The 13,989-nt window shown below is 43.4% G+C and overlaps 1 protein-coding gene across 3 annotated transcripts in view; it reads left to right on the forward strand.

Annotated features, from left to right (window-relative positions):
* Positions 1-637: 637 nt before the first annotated feature.
* The window catches only part of TSPAN14 (tetraspanin 14), a 35,293-nt gene continuing 21,941 nt past the window's right edge, over positions 638-13,989 (forward strand). Inside the window, exon 1 of one of the 3 annotated variants that reach the window (XM_010400880.3) lies at positions 638-736. The gene's annotated coding sequence lies outside the window, so the exon portion shown is untranslated. Of the gene's footprint in view, positions 737-1,102; positions 1,433-2,433; positions 2,455-13,989 lie in introns of those variants that run through there. The other 2 variants (XM_039553743.1, XM_010400881.3) reach the window with 2 other exon arrangements.

Here is a 13,989-nt window from a genome sequence, read left to right on the forward strand (position 1 = left end):
TGAGTGGGTGACACGCTGGTGTGTATCTGCTTTCTCAGACATCAGAAGGGTGTGGGTGAGGGGAACTGTGTATTTACTATTAATTCTAGCATGCTTTTGGTTGTCAGCTTTGATGAGTGGAGAATTAGCACACTAGAGAATTGCTAAGCTCACACCATTTGATTGCTCAACAGTTCCTTTCACTTCAGTGGGATTGCTGCTGTCTTTGTGAGCGGGCTTCATCCTGATCCAGGGGAAATAAGGATTTCCTGAAAGTCAAAGGGCTGGAGCAGGTGAAGAAAGTGTAGACAACATGAGGCAGCCTGTAAGAACACATGTGGTGCTGCACTGCTTCCCTGGGCCTTGCCTTCCTGCACACAAAAGTATTTTCGCAGTCAGCGAGGCACTGAAGACTAATTAGTTTTGCTCTATATATGAGGAAGGGAATGAAGGTGACAGAAGTGTTTCCATGTGTCAAGAGAGATCACAAGGTATGGAAAGGGAACAGAAGGAGAGCGTGGAGGTTGGGAGCCAAGCTAGACGGCAGGGGAGCACTTCCCACCTGCCAGGCGGTGGCTGCCTCAGGTGGGAGCTATCACTTGCTAACTACATGGGTTTAAACAGCTCAGCCCTCATTCCCTTCCCTCCTTTCTTCTTAGCGTCTCTCCCGCGAGGTGTAAAAGCCCTGGGCCGCCTGAAGACTCAAAATATTCTTCAGGATCGTTTTATGTCTTTCCTTCGCCTTCCGGCTCTCCAGGTAGGCTCGACCGCGCCTTCAATATTGCTCAGCATGTGCTGTCCCGGACATGCCGGTTCATGTTCCAAAAGCCCTGAGGGAGTAAGAGGCGCCGCTGAGGGCTATGCAGCGCTCCCTCAGCCGAGCTGAGGCGGGCTGGGCTGAGCCCCTTCCGCAGGGCCGGGGCGGGGGACGCGGCCACCTCGGCCATGGAGCGAATCCAAGATAACAAAGCCCTGGGCCTCGCCGAGGAGCCGCGCTCCCCCGGCTGCTGAGGCGCCCCAGGGCTGCGGGGGAGGGACCCTGACGGGCCGCCGCGGGGCGGGGGCCACTGGCGCCCGCAGCACCCCCCCAGCCCCGGGGGTGCTTGGGGGGACGCCTGCCAGGGGGTCACAGCGGGCGATGCCGGCGGGAATCGGGGAGTCCGAAGGCAGAGCTGGGCTTCCCGCACGCCCCTTTTGTGTAGAGCACGGCTGCGTGCGGGCGTGGCCGGGGACATTGCATTTCCGCGCTGCCTCGGCCCGGCGGGAGGGCGGTGGGGCGGCTCGGCACAAGGGCACGCCTGGCGCACCGGCCAAGCTGACGCGGGGAGGAGGGTCCGGGAGCGCTGCCGTGTCCATGGACTAGGCGAGGCAGCGGAGGGACCCCCGCTTACGCCGACCGCCGCCTCGCCCTCCGCCCAACTCGGCGAAACTTAGCGAGCAGACTGCTGCCCCGGTGAGTCCCTGTCCGCCCCGGCCCGGGCATCCCATCCCCTCCGCCGCCTGCCCCGGGGGTCGCGCCGTCCGGAGCCCCCCTTCCTCTCCCCGTCCTGAAGCACCGGCGTTTCTGCTCCCTCTCCCCGGAGCACGTCTGCTCCCTGCAGCATCCCCTGGGGGCTGGCGGCCACCGAGCCGGGCGGGCAGCAGCCCTCCGGCCGCCTAAGTTTCCCGACAGTGCGGGGCTATGGCGAGCCCCTGCTATTGTCCTTGTCCATTAAAGGAAGCCGCAGAGGCCGGGTGAGGCTTCCTCTGGGAGTTCACGCTAGCTTGTCTCCTTGAGGTGCCACGAGGGAGAAAAATTTAAAAAAAAAAAATAATAGAAATAATAGAAAAAGGCCTTTCGGAGTGCTACAAGCTAGAGTTTGCCCTCTCTGTTCTCCGCCGTCGCCTCGGTTGCTGCCAGACTCTGACCTGAGCCCAGGATGTTTAGAGGGAGCAACGGTGCAGTGGGTGTAAGGATTGAGGCCCGTAACTTAATTTTTTAAATATTTTAACTGTAATTGCCTGTAGGCTGTGGTAGTGAGCGACCTCTCTGACACCCTTTCAGCCTCCTGCCGAAACAGGCCCGGCCGTGGAGCGCAGGGGTACCAGAGGTGATGCTCCGTGGTCAGTTCTGTTTTGCCTCTTGCTTTACCTCCTGTACTCTATGTGGGCTTAGCGGTTTCATTTTGAGACATTCTGAATAAAAAAAAGAAATAAACTCCCACAAAGAAACTTAATCCATGCTGTAAAAGAAGCTACTTGTTTGTTTTTTCCTTTCTTTACTAGGTCTTCCAAGGAGGTGGTGGTGAAGGTGGGAAGGATATTGTAAAATGTCAGGACAAAATTCTTCCAGCACTGCTTTTTTATTTGGTTGGATTTTTGTTTGTTTGTTACAGTGACAGAAGCCTTGTGACCTAGAACTCTGGATAAAATGGAAGGAAAGCAGTTCCTAGAGAATGGAAGCACAGGGTGTGTCTTGTTCATAAGTGCTCTCTGGTGAGATGATCCATCTCTTTTCTGGCTATCTCCAGCAGGGAGTAAGGCATCAGTACTGAGACACCTTATACTCGCAATAAGTGTGTGAAATGCTTTGGTGTGGAAGGTTGAGGGTCTAGCACTATCTGCTTAACAGAAGAATTGTGTGCAGAGAGAACGGGTCAGGTGGGAATTCAAGTCTAGTCATTGGTGTGAAGTAGGAATGAGCTGTGGTGGAAATTATTTTGCAGCTTTTGGTTTGTGTGGGTTTTGTTTTTTTCTAAAGGAATTCAGGACACTTGTGTTGGTGGAATGGTGTTCTTTATCCTTTGGTTAATGACACTGGAAGAAAGTACTTGTAGGGTGTGATCTATAACCTTTTTGTTCTGTTCTTGGAGGATGGAATATAGTGTTGCCTGTCCTTAGAAGATTGTCTTGTTCAAAACTATAATGCCACTGAAAGAGGAATTTTTAGAATAGCTTCCCAAAAGTTTGGAAATACATTTATATTGAAAAAACAATGTACAAGTAAGTTACACAGTTGGCATTTTGTTTTATTTTTGTTGATCTTGTTCCCAGAAGGACTTGCTGAAGATGCAGTCTAGGTCTAAATCACAATCACGGAAAGCTGCTTTTCTGGGTGGTGTGTGTGCAGTGTGATTTTATTGATTTTTTTTTTTTTTTTTTTTTTTTTTTTTTTAGTGTAAGTTGGTCTGGTTAGCATCCTTTGTGTTGAAGTGTTACCTCCAGTCATCAAATCAGAAGGAAACTCACTTAAGTTTTAATTGAGTCTTGTTCTTGTTTCTGGACACAGGCTTTGCCTGACATTTAGTGTGTTGTAGAAAAACTAATTTTACTGTTTCCTGTTTAAAGCCTCTTTCCTGTCCTTCTGGCCTCCTTGTGGGGAGCAGGAGGGTGGCAGAAAAGAAGGAAAAAGTATGATCTTTTGCTAGGAGCAGTGTCTGTGCAGAGCCTTCACATAGGTAACATACCTAACAGGACTGCAAGGGGGTGTGTTCTGGGCTACCTTTTACTAGCATTAGACCTTGTAATACTTAATGAAAGGATCATAAAAAGCTCTTGCTCTGAGCCCTAAGATGCTATTTAACTGGGATGCTTTCTTTGGTATTGAAAGTATAACTTTTTGCTCTTGGATGTAGCAAGAAAAATGTTGACATGGTGTCATGAATTTGGTCATATCTGGATGATGAATAAGTTTAAGCTGTATGCTTGCTTCTAATGAATAACTGAGGAATATTGATCCATTGGAGTGCTTTTGAGGCTGATCTCTGATTTTCTTAGAGAGTTTTTTTAATTAGTTTATGAAGTGTTAGTGGGTGGCTACTAGTGTGCCATTACCTGTAAATGGGTGTTTGGTAAAAAAAGGAGGAATTTTTCTGCTGACAAACTGCTACAGTTAATTCTCATAGTCTATCAAGTTTCTCATCGTGGTTTAGGTGTGGCACAGTTTGAGCACTGATTAGTGTGAATAAATGAAACTCTTGTTTTAATTTCATTGTGTTTGTTCAGAATTCTCATTGGGGTGTGTGTGAGGGGAAGTGGAGTTCACGGAACTATTGTCAAAACTGTTCCACAGATCCTCTGTTTATGTACTTTTTTGCTTTTACAAAAATTTTCACCTGGGTGGGGTATGGAAAAATGTGTGGATTTCAGACACACTTTACTTGGGGGCTCTCTGTGCTATGTTGCCCTGCACTTTGGCTTCCTGTGTCAAAACTTCCTGGTTTTGGGTAGAATGGAACTTCTGTACTCTGTCACCTGTGGTGTGTTTCTAAGGCTAAGAGGGCTGCAGTTCACAAAATCCATGGACGTGCTGTGGTTCTCATGTTGCTTTAAGCTGAAGTAGGTCAGATAAAGTAAATTAGACCCTCAAACAGTAAATGGTGCAGGCTGTTACTACAGGGGAATTAAGCAGAGGTTATTTCTAGATGGCTTCTGATTGTACGTCCAAAGGGTGGTCGTGTGTCTTCCTCTCTGGTACTGCCCAGTCCTGAAGTCTCTGGCTCTTCCAGAGCTGTGCTGTTGGTGGCTTGGGTGGAGGCACTGATGCTGCCTTCAGCCCGTGGGACAGTTTGGGCAGGAACAGGATCCTTCTCCTTGAACCTTTGGCTCATGCTCAGACAAAAGCATCTCATAGAGGTTAAGCACAATGTCAGAGATAATCAGACTAATTCTTATCAAGATTAGGTATGTGTGGGTTTTAAAGAGCAAAATAGTTTGGGTCCTTCCAAGAATACAGGAATCTGGATTTTGATTTAGCGATCTAAAAAGAAGGGGGATTGAAATGTCTAGGCTCTGATGACTTAATTTTAAATGCAGCCATAATTTAACTACATAACTATGGCTGAATGTCATATTTGAAATTTTTCTGTGTTGTAAAACAACTTTATTCTGGATGAAATCTGCTTTCAGATGATCAGTGAACTGAAAAATCACTGTTGATTCACTGCAGATTCTTCTATTTTAGGAATGTCACAGGTGAAGATAATAGCAAAATGCAGGTGTTGAGGGTCACCTGCAAAAGTGGTGATCCTTAAAAATTGACTGTATAAGGGATTGGGATGTTTGCAGTTGAAACCACTGCCTTGGATGGCCAATCTGACATAAATCTTGGGATCAAAGCCCTCAGAGAGCAGTACCACTCTGCTTGATTATTCACATGTGAGTTCTGTTATCGCTTGTGCAGAAATCCTTTAACAAATATGCTGGCCACAACAGGAGCTATATCCAAACCCAGGGCTCTTAGCTGGATTTAAAAATAAGTTCATTTTCCTTTCTGGTTCAAAGTGTGCCTCAGCCCCTGTTTGGCAGGGGGGGCCAGCACTTGTTCAGGTTTCCTGTCTTTCTTCAGCTCTTTGGGAGCAAAGCAACAGTGTTTTGTCCTTTTCATTGTAGCACTGCTTACGTGTGATATGTGTGAGTGGAAGAATTTCTGTTCTTACCTAGGGTGACTGCTTACCTGTGTTTCTTTTGAGAGCTCTTTCTGTGTTGTTACCTTTAGAAGTCCATGTAAAAGCTGAAAATCTTAGGCCTGTCTTCATCCTTAATCTGAACCTGTGTGGGAAAGGCAAGGGTGTAATAAACACAGGGCTCTGGTTCCCCTTGATCTTTGTAGTAAGCATTGCTGAATGTTGTCTTGGTATTGTAAACCAGCTCCTGTGGTACTATAAAAGAGCTTCTTTCTGTTTTATGTTCCTGGGCTAGAGAACAGGCATTTATATCAAACTGATAAAGGTCTTCCATGTGAAGACCTGTCCTGAAACCCCCTGATGTAGCTGGGGCTCTTTGGCACTAATTGGCTCAGGGACTTGATGAGCTCCTGTGTGCATGTGGTTGTTTTATTTTGGCCTTCTCATTCTGTTTCAGGCAGGTTGTTGGTGTACAACCCCAAATATGTTCCTGTGGCCCAATGGCCCTTTCCAGAAATCTCTTTTCCTCTTTTAATGGTTTTTGTTTCCTGCTCAAAGACTAAATAAATGATACTTGAGTCTCTCTGGAAAGGAGTTTCTTCTAAATAATTGATGGACTTGAAGGTAACAAGGTGTTTGAGTTGCTGCACTTGCAGCTACAGGATGAAACAGAGTATTTGGAGGTGCCTGAATGCTGTGAATTTTAATGTGTTACAAACCTCATTTGTTCAGCTTGGCAAGTGATGTACTCTTGCTTTGGGGCATAAAATGGATGCTGAAATATGTTCACTGACATCTAGAAACTTCTGGAATAGAAAACAAAGGGAATAGCCTCGAGTAACTTGCATCTGAAGGAAGACACCTGAGAGGTTGGACTTCGGTCTTGATGTGACAGCAGCCTTCTGACTGCCAGAATATGGAGCTGATTCTTTTGATGCACGTTGCTTTTCCCTCAACAGTTTGTTAATAGATGGTGCTCGGGGAAGTACTTCATGGGTGGGAAATGTGCCTGCAGTGGTATAGCTGTATCTAATAAAGGGTAAAAACGGCAAAGCTTTCTACCCTGCCCTGAGTACTAAGTTACTTCAGTTTGGCCACATGCAAGCCTGTGGAGCAGGAAGGTTCGTCAGAAAAGTTGTCTCACTTGAAATTAATGGCAGGCAATTGGTGAGATGACTCTTGGAAAGTTAATTGGTGAGATGACTCTTGGAAAGTTAATTGGTGAGATGACTCTTGGAAGACAACAAGGTGGCTTTCTTTGCAAAGTGTCCAGCATGTTGAGGCTGCAAAAACGGTATTTTGGCAAAGTGGTCATAGCAGTGGTCTGCTCCTGCAAAACAGGAGGGTGTTCAACTGAGAGAGCCTGTCCAGCTGGGGCGAGTGAGAAGGGAAGGTGTAGCTCAGCTCTGTGTTGTTGTTTTCTCTGAGCTGTGGTGCTTGTGTAACTAGTCATACTGTACTGTCAGCCTGTTCAGATGGCAGTTTCCTGTGTTGTCACGTTTTTTCCATCAGGAGGTATGCTTTTCGTTTTACTAAAGGCACAGATTAGGAAGTGTTTGTGTCTAAGCTCTGTGCCTTCTAATTCTGCTGGTGTGTTAGTAATTAGCTGTTGCAGAGACTGAGGTCTGCGTTGGAAGGAGTACTGACTGTGTCCCTTCACAGCCTTTGTTGCCCTGATCTCTAAATGGCACAGTGTTGTTCTTGGCATCATCTTGAGAGGTGGAAAGCCTGTTTTTCCTCCTTCCCCAGGGGCGGATGCAGAGACTTTGGGCGAGACAGTCGAGGCTTTCTCACGCCCTGCCAGAACACTGGCTTTTGGGGGAGGGGCTGGAGCTGTTCAAGCACAGGCTTGTCCTGAAGCAGCATTGGTGTTTGCCTTTTTAATTTTTTTTCGTGTGGTAGCGTGTGCAGGGTGCTCTGCAAACCTACTTGCTATAACTCCTGAAGCATTAGCTTGTTCCTATGTACTTGGGCTGAGACATTTATTCTGGTTAAGAGCTGACAGTGGCTGGCATTGTGAGACATTGTTGAAGGCTGTTTTGTCACATCTTTAAGATTTGCTAGTGCTGCCTTAGAGGTTTATCTTCTCGTTGGGTTTTGCAAGTTTCACAAGTGTGTTTCTTTACCAGAAAGGAGGTAAAGAGATGAATTACATGGTGGTTGAGCTGTCTACGTGGCCACAAAGAACCATTTTCTCTTGTGGCTTGTAAGCTGGTGATTGTTGTCTTTAGCAAGTAAAATAAGACTGTCCCGGTTGTGTTATGAATGCAGTTGCTGGAGGTGGAGGGCAGCAAAAGAAAGCTTTGAGAGCATTGTCCCCAAACCCTACATGCCTTTCCCCAGAAAGTAGCATTCCCTGGTGCATCACTTGAAATGAGTGTTCCTCTGGTGTTGAAAGCATAAGCCCTGTTAATTGGGGTGGGAGGGGACCAAAAAAAAGAGGTTTTATGGATTGAACTCCACATCGTGTTTCCATGACATGGAGTCAGCATTGTTTAAGCAGAACAGGTGATGACTGGTAACTAGTGTTATGTGATATTGCAGTCATTTCTTAGCAGGCTCATTACTGGAGATCAGATTTCAACACTGGAATTTAAAATTTTTTTAACTAAGAAATACCTTGGTCTGGTTTAAACTGTTACAATAAATATCTATTTTATTATATGTAATATATAAGTTTACATATATAAATTCATTTTTAGGAATATTCAATGTGAAGGCTAAGAAATTTGGTGTGGATGTAGACAGACTGCACATTATATCCAAAGCAAGGAACATTTTTAAGAAAACCAACCACAAAACCCGAAGCAAATTATATGCTCATCTCTTCTTTATTGTGTATTGCTATAATCAGTCTCTTGGGGGTTTTTTCTTAAAAGAGAAAATGAAGGTATATTCTTTTTGTCTGAAATGTAACTGGAGACTGAACAAGTGGCATTCCTGGAAGTGGAGGAAAGTCACAATATGTATGAAAGTTTAGGATGTTCTCTGAAGAAAGAGTATTTTTGGCAGCAAAGAGAGTTGGTGGCTTCCTGCCTTATTTTTATGATATGAAGTGGTATAGCAAATGGAGGGACCCATTTTGTGCTTGAAACCTTTTGGTCTGTATGGAGGTATGGGAGGGAGCAGACAGAGTGTATGGAATAGGTTCTGTTACTGTTGGATTACTAAATAGAACTAAAATTATTCCCCGAACTGGAAGTTCTGGCTCCTCAGCTAAGATACTCACTTTGTAAGGGTTCCAAAACCTTCTGTTGGAAGGCAACAAAAAAATCAAATTACATGTTTCTTTTAAATTAAGACTTTGAGTTTTGCCTTGCAACTGTTGATGTTACAGAGAGTGGGTGTGTATCTGCTCTAATGGGAGGTAGTAGAAAGCAGTTGAGAAGTTTGGGTCAGCTCAGATTATTCTGGTTACTTGTTCCAGCAGGTTTTGCACCCTGGGGTGAATAAATTCCTGCTCAGAATGACTAACTGGCTTCTGTGTTTCCCAATACCTGAACTTTCTGTGAAGTAAAAGGAAAGTATGACTTGTGGCTTGTTGTGTATAGTGAGTAAGTTGTGGCACAGGCAAGTTCCTATTCAGATGAAACTGCTCAATAGCTTTATTAAAGAAAATTTTCATGGACATGAAAGATTTTTCTAAACTTCTCTAAGATGTTAACGAGGCATCTTTTCAACTGTAGTGAAAATATCTAGTGTTGTTTTCACTGACCCTGGTGTAATCCCAACTGAATTTTAACTCCAGAAGTATATCCAATAGTGCTTTTGAGCATAGGGTCAGTGAAGGCCCTACATCCTGTGCTTCTACTGTGTTCTCCTCATGTTTGGAAAATTGCTGGCTTTTAGATGAAGCTTGCATTTCCTTTTCTCTCTGTTTCCTGTGCTATCTCTTGCTTTAAGTCAGAATGTGGAGTATATGCTTTATTTGCAATCAGCTGTTTCGAGCAGGTTTTCCTTGAACTAGGTAAGAGATCCTTGCATTTTAGTTGATACCTTTGTCAAGCACCTCTGTATTTTGAAGCAGAAAGTATCTGTTCAGTTACTACTTCAATGAACCTGAGGGTCAGTAAGACAGAACTAGCATAAATGTACTAAAATTCTGTGGATGATTGAGTTGTGCCTCTTCTCAGTGTCAATAACTAAAAATATTTGCAGTTTGAATTTACATTGTCAAGACTTCCACTGTACAGCGTCATTGACTTGCATTCTGACTGGTTTGTATAAATGAAAATATGGAATCTCTGGAACTTCTTTTGTTCTGTGGATTTTTTTTTTTTAAATATTAGTAATAGCTTTTTTTTTTGTTGAGTAGGAATAAATACTTCCACACGTGGAAGCAAGGCCAGCCAGCTGTATCTTTTGTAGCTTCTGTATGAAGAACAGTGAAAAGTGAAGTTGGTAGAACTGCTGTTGTCCTCTGTTCCAGCTTTTGAGTTGCTGTGGGAGCAGTACTGAATTCTGCTTGCCTTTTTCAAGTCTTCCTTTAGTGTGGTTCTGTTAGTTTAGGAGATCAAATGGAGCTGAAAATATTCCATGAATCATAGCTTGAATAGCTCCTTGAATTACAGTTGTGCAGTGTAAAGCCTTTATGCCAAAGGATTAGTGATGTTTGTTAGTCAAGTGGGTTGTTCAGAAGAGGTTCTTGATGACCATGTAGCTTATTCCTTAGAAGGTGGAGTGTCCACTTTGGGAATGTTACTGAGTTCAGAGCACTTACATTGTGTTTTGGATGCAACTCATCTGCATAGAAGTAGTGGCTTGGCCAAAAGCACAGCATAACTTGAGTGTGAGTTATAGAGACCTGGAGCGGAGCTCTTTTGAATTACTGCTTCCTTGTTTGGGGTTTGGAAACACTGGTGTATGTTTCTGACAAGTTTCCTAAGTTGTAGTTTGTGCTGTAGTAGCAGAACAAAGCCTGGTAACTGAAACATGAAACCCTTCCCAATAGGTTGGGGATTTTTTCTTCTCTGAGGGATTGTTTTTTAGTGCTTGCACTGGAGCGACTTCTGTTTGAAATATTCTTTGAGGACTTAGAGTCTTCAGCACAGTACAAAATAAGGGTCCCAAAAGATGATGTCTTAAGAATTCTGTCTGTCTTTGGCCATGTTTTCCCTTGAATTCTGAGATTTGTTGCTTGCCATGATTTTTCTGGTGAAACAGGGATAACCTATTAATGATAATGTCTTTCATCATAAGTCTTTCAGGTTAAGAAAATACCCTTTTGTTGATTAATCCTCAGGTCTCTTCTAAGAATGAGCAGATATTTTTCTGCTCATCTGAACTGCAGCAGAACTAAATAAACTATACTTACATTCCTTAAGAGAAGCTTGTCTGTTCTTTCTGAGGCCCTAGTCTGAGTTCCTTGGAGACAAAATTGCAAAATCACAGGTGCTTGCTTGGAGTTCCTGAGTCATCAGCAGGACTACTCTATCTGTTTCCATGAACAGATCATTTTAAGAGCATCAAATCCTGTCAGTTTTTCTTGGCTTTTTGTTGTACCAGCTCAGCCCCTACATGTGAAGATTTGATGGCTAACACCCAGATACTGTTCTGAACATTAGGAACCCTTTGGTGGTCAGCTCTGTCTAGGATGTGGAAAGAGCAGTCTATAGGTGCCTTTTAGTTCTTCCATTTTTAGAAGGTCCTAAGAATATCTGAATTATGCCTGGTCAGGGATAAGGCTGCCTTTTACTTTCACAAAAACCACTAATGATTTGGGCACCTTCAAAGAATGGCAGTAGTTTTTAAGGGCACCATGTCTTGAATGAACTGATGCTTTTTGGTATAGATTTGGTGTTGATGGAGTAATGGAATTGAGTCATGTCAAAACAAGTCATAGACCAAAGTACATCTCTTGCTGTATTTTAAAAATTCTTGCTCCTCAGCATATTCTTCTTTGTTCATTTGCTTCACCAGCTCCATATAGATGTGATGCTTTGTATTGATGAACAGTGGAGGAGCAGCCAACAGCTTGGCAAATGAATTTTTTTTTCTCTTGCCTCAGTTGTGCCCCTGTTCCCCCAGCTTCATCTGTTTTGGCATGTTGGCTTCAGGCGTGGTGCTGGCATAGGCTGGCACCAGAGGGGTGCTGCATTTCCATGAGCACGCTCAAGCTACCTGTGCTTTTGCTTTCCCATCCTTGTTCTCCTGCCACCTCCTGACTGCCCCCATGCTGGCATTTGTACATGCTCTGGGAAGGTAGGTTGGAAGGCTTAAAACTGTTTACTTCTTGGTGTGTGGTACAAGACTAGATTTGCTACATGATTTGCTCTGTGGCTGTTTGCTCCACTGAGTTAGGTTGATGAATGGTTGTGGATTTTAGGAGGGGCAGTGAAGGGGATCAGGACTCTGTATATGGTGGCAGTATTGGCTGAACTTGGAACTTCAGTGTGACTTAGGTCTGCTTTGTAAAGTAAATGCCTGTGGAGGATTAAAAGAATTTGTGGACCTAAATCTAGAAATTTGTTTTGTTTCAGTTGTTCTAAACTTAACATCTTATCCATGAGGATTTCTCTGCATACCCATGTTAGATTAGTCAATAGATCACATCATCTGCTTTGTTAGAGTGAGGAATATACATTAGGAATACCACTGCTGTAGCACTTTGAAGGTAAGAGTGGAATTGTGGTTGTTGAAAAGCTTTGGAAACGGCAGTAGCCTCTTGATGAATGACTGTATTTTTCCCCTCACTAAAGCTGTAAACACCAAGACAATTATATTCTACCAAAGCAGCAGTGCTCTGTATTTAATTTTTAGAAATTCCTGTTGCTGTGAGTGGGTGATAACTGTCAGCTGACACAATGTGACTTGCTTTGTCTGAAACACAGTAGAGAACGTTATTAGTCTGTGCTGCCCACATACTGCTTTAATCTTCCAAGTGTTTTTAGTATTGCCTAACCATAGCTGTGCAGCCTGTGCTGTGAATGAAGTGAATTACTGGCATAGCAGATTTCAAGACTGGTAACAGATGCCTTCTGTGTTAGGAAACATGACTGCTTTTAGTATAAACACAGGGAAGGTAGCTGTGTAACCTTGAGTGGACTGCTTCATTTGTTTGTAGTGTTAGGGGGGAAAAAAAAAAAATCACATTACCTGCACTTCAGATTTATCATGCCACTCCCATACCAGCCATACAGTGTTCAGTGGTCTTTCAAGAACCACCAAAAGAATGCTGATGAGGGTAAGCACAGAGCAAGCCGAATCAGCTCTTAAGATAGGCAGATGTTTTGGAAGCTAATATCTGTCTGAGGAGCTGTTTGCTGTTACAGACAGCTTCTTGCTAGTACTGGTAATATACCCCCCCATCATCTCCAAGCATTAAGTAGTGAGTATTTTGAAAGGAGTATTTTGCTTTTTCATTCTGTTAAAATACTGTGATTAGTGTTGACTGGGGCATCTTAGCAGCTATTTGAAGTGTAGAGAAATGTCTTGCAAGCTGGTGGTCATAATAGCGAGGTAGGTGGGGAGTAGTGCTTATCAGTAAGGATATTTTTAATGCTCTTATTCCTGTGAATAGTTCGAGTGAAGCTGGGACTGAACAGTTGGATGTAAGTGCAGTGCCAGGGAGGGTAACCTAACAAAAAGTAAGTCTTCAGATGATGTGTATCCTTAAGGTCCTGAAATGGTGTGCTTGCTTTTTTGCCTCAAATTATATTTTAGGCCTCTTTGTCTAGCAGAACCTCATTTTTATGAAATTTAATGATGTGCTAGCTAAATGCTGTCTTCTCTTTTGTAGATGTAGCAGCACCAAAAGCAACATTCCTTATCACCATTTTGCAGTTGCTACTCCTGTCTTTTACCAGGTTGCTAATTTTCACAGGGAAGGAAGCAGAGCAGTGATGGAGGCCTCAGTGTGTCTGCATCTGGAGAATATATTTGCTCTGGCAGCCAGTGTATTGCTGTAAAATGGGATTACACTCATGCAAATGGAGTCTTGGACTCTGCTCAGATTAGCGGGATTCTGCTCTTGTAGCCTCTCTTTCCTCTTTTCTCCAGGCACATCAGAATTACTGAGTTGTACAAGTGTGTGAGTATTGATTGTTGAAATATAAATTGCAATTTGGAGCTAGAAACTGAAATTAAGTTGGGAAAACCAAACTTTGTTCCTTCTCTTATATTCTCTCAGTTGTGGGCTTAGATAAGCAGGAGGATGGTGCTTAAGCAAGAGTTCTTTGCTAGGATTCATCACAGTTGTAAAGGTTCCTAAATTTTGTCTGTAATATTGGATGGGTTGAAAAGGTCAGTAACAAAATTACAAAACTTATTTTGTGTGGTATGACTGGGCCACATGTAGGAAGGTCCTTTCCAGTTACTGCCTATGCTGCCATAAAGTATTATTTCCTTTGTTTTAACAAAAGTTAAGTGTTTTTTGCTATAAATGAACTGTGTGCATTAGAAATTGTAAGGTGAAGGAAGAAAACTTGTTTTCAGTGTTTGGTTAAAATTATATGGAAATCAACATCTGAACTCTAGAAATACCAAGCTCAAGTATTAATTCACATTCTAGTCTGTAGTTGATGGAATTCTCAAAGCTAACTTCTGTTTCTTCTTTAAGGTGGAGTGTTTTTTTTATACTTTGGGGCAGATTCCTTTCTAGAAAAACAAAACCAACCAAACAGCCCTA

This window comes from Corvus cornix, chromosome 6, assembly GCF_000738735.6.
Source record: "Corvus cornix cornix isolate S_Up_H32 chromosome 6, ASM73873v5, whole genome shotgun sequence".
Taxonomy (NCBI): Eukaryota; Metazoa; Chordata; class Aves; order Passeriformes; family Corvidae; genus Corvus; species Corvus cornix.